General features: G+C 39.8%; 1 long non-coding RNA gene across 1 annotated transcript; it reads left to right on the forward strand.

The window, feature by feature from the left end:
* The first annotated feature begins 776 nt into the window (after positions 1-776).
* Positions 777-2,352, forward strand: LOC115554577 (uncharacterized). The gene is made up of 4 exons (XR_003978619.1): positions 777-965; positions 1,133-1,239; positions 1,387-1,475; positions 1,975-2,352. It is a non-coding gene; the product is annotated as an uncharacterized LOC115554577 (long non-coding RNA).
* Positions 2,353-2,771: the final 419 nt, after the last annotated feature.

Raw genomic sequence — 2,771 nt, forward strand, 5'->3', positions numbered from 1 at the left:
TGCTGTCCAGAACTGCTGTTTTATTGGGACATCTGTAGGACAACTCCGGGTCAGGAATTCGAGAGTGAGGTAAGCTTCAGTATTTTAGTCTCCTTTAGTTAACTCATACAACAAGGAAATCTCTAAATGCTAGTACACCATAAGTTAACTGACTTCATTTTCAAATGGATTTGCTTTCCCCAGGTGATTAATAATAATTCATTGAATTTATTTAATGAATTATGATTTACTATGATTAATGCCACCCTCCTTAGAATGGTCCCAAAGCATAATAGCCAAGGGGGCAAAAAGGCACTTGCCATTGATACATACACAATGACAAAAATATGGAACAGGAAGACTGCAATTCTAAGGGTAGGCTCAGGTGTTTTTTTACTGATTGATGATTTACTGTATATTGTGGTTGTTCCTTTAACAGTGAATTGTGTTTTATTTTAGAAATGTAATCCATCATTGTATGGAGTCATTCTGGGGATAGTGAATGACCCAAAATATTGGATACTCACAGTAAGTTAAACTATATCTTACCCTATATATTCATATTTTAACGGCAACAACGGCTCCAAGATAAAAAGATGTCTACAGACCACAAGGTAACAGTTGTGTTCTATGGCCTGACCCCGGCAGGCGGAATGCTGTTATTTAATTTAACCATTGGAGTATGGGTGAAACAGGTGAAGGGAATGACCTTGACTGATGGGAGGATGCTGTGCAGGTGTGTGAGAGCTGTGGTACTGTCCGTGGTGGTGCATGAGTGCAGCTCGTGCTCTGGTGACTGGGATCTGTGGTGCTTTCCATTGTGCTGGACTGGATGATTCAGGATTGCATAATAATTTCCTGCTTTTTGTCTACTTCTCAGAGCATTCATGAGAGCAAGGAGCTGAATGGTGTCCAGGTGGAAAGCAAACACTGTGCCACATAGCTTACAGCAGGATTTCACTTCATGTGGAATATTTGCCATCAAAGTAAGTTATTGAATTGCATATTTCTTTATGGAAACATGAAGCAGATTTTGAAAAGGTCTATTTTTTCAACATTTAAACTCCTAGAGAGACATACAGTTGATGAATATTGATTAAGTTAAACTGGGCCAGTATGTTTTGAATATTCATTTATTCTAACATGTTCTTAGTATGCTGAGAAAGTCCTGGCAGAGGAGTCTACTACTTTCCCAAACTCTGAAGCGGCAGTGGTTAACTACAGATGAGGAAAATTCTGTAACACTTCTCAATGAGGCTGGTATGTTAACCCTTTTCGAACTTTTATTAACCCATGAGGTTTTCAAATATCATAATTGAAATGATGTATCATGTATCACTCATGGTATATTTCCCCATGGAAATAAGAAGAAAATATTATGTGCAATTAATAACATATCTTAACCAGATGATCTCAGTGAGCTGTGCCACTGCTGTGGAGAGGGAGAAGAAGCGCGAGGAGGAGGGTCTCAAGACAGACCTGAGGCCACTGACTGGGTAAGTAATTGTTATAACACCACAGTTTTCTAGTTTTTTACTGATTTAGATCAGCCATAGTTCTTGGCTCAGGTTGTTGGCAGAAGGCATGATGTAAACAAGTACCAGCGAGATCTGCCTAAATTCATGTGAATTAGGGTCTGAATGTTAAACAGCAGCTTAATGTAACATGGATGTCAATATAACTATGTCTTAAACCAGGTCTTATTGACATATATACATACCTTGCCTGTGTCTTTGCATGACTGTGTATGTTAAAACAGTCTTAGTATATATTAAATAGATAAATGCATTAAATTAACAAAAAAATAATAAACCATGGTATAAATCAACAATGTCTTTATTCTGCTCTTTATCCCAACCTGTCTGGTACAGGAGAAGACACACATTTGACATAGATATTTACACTGAACTTTTGTCCCATTTAATATGACCTTGGTTTAAGATAACATGAATAAGTTTTACTTTATTAATCCTTAGGGGAATTGTTGTGTTTCAGATCTAGTGTGTCACCTGTGGACGGTGGTACCACGAGGGTTGTGTTGGGAGGCCCGACAGAGATCATTTGTACAGCTGTCCTGCATGCCCCCAGGCTCAAATGTTCTAGTGACGTTTCTCAAGTTTTCCTGGTTCCAATAAACGTCACTGGCGACTGACTGTGTTAAGTGTTAATATATGTGTCAAGTGTTAATATATGATTACGGCCTTACTTTGAAGGGACAACGTGATGACGTTACTACGTTCTTGTGAAGCAACGCGCGGGTCAACTGTCCCGTTGTTCTTTTGTTGTTGTTGGAACTGACTGGACAGTATTCAGTCATGTATTCTAGAGAATAAATACGCCAAAGGCTAAAGAAAACATGTCGATCTGCTTATTCTTCACCACACCAGAGAAGAGGAGTCACCGCTCCATCGAAGCTTAACAGGTTATGGGCCCAGGAAGCGCTTGGACACAATGAAAGTATAACAAGCATCTCGCACGAATTGGCGCGAAAGCAAAAATGGCAAGCACAACGGCAGGAATCATTAAAACAAAGCTCATATTCGATGGATCAGAAGACAAATATGAACTGTGGGAAACAAGATTCCTAGGCCACTTGCACATTCATAAGCTAAAAGGGACAATATTGATTGAGCCTGCCGGCGCCAACGCAGAACAGCTAGCCAAAGATGGCGCGAAGAATGCTGATTGTTATGCTGAACTAGTAAGACTGATAGACGATAAGAGCCTATTGCTGATCAGGCACGATGCAGCCGATGACGGCAGGAAAGCCCTGGGAATATTGAGGGAACATT

Source organism: Gadus morhua, chromosome 11, assembly GCF_902167405.1.
Source record: "Gadus morhua chromosome 11, gadMor3.0, whole genome shotgun sequence".
Lineage (NCBI taxonomy): Eukaryota > Metazoa > Chordata > Actinopteri > Gadiformes > Gadidae > Gadus > Gadus morhua.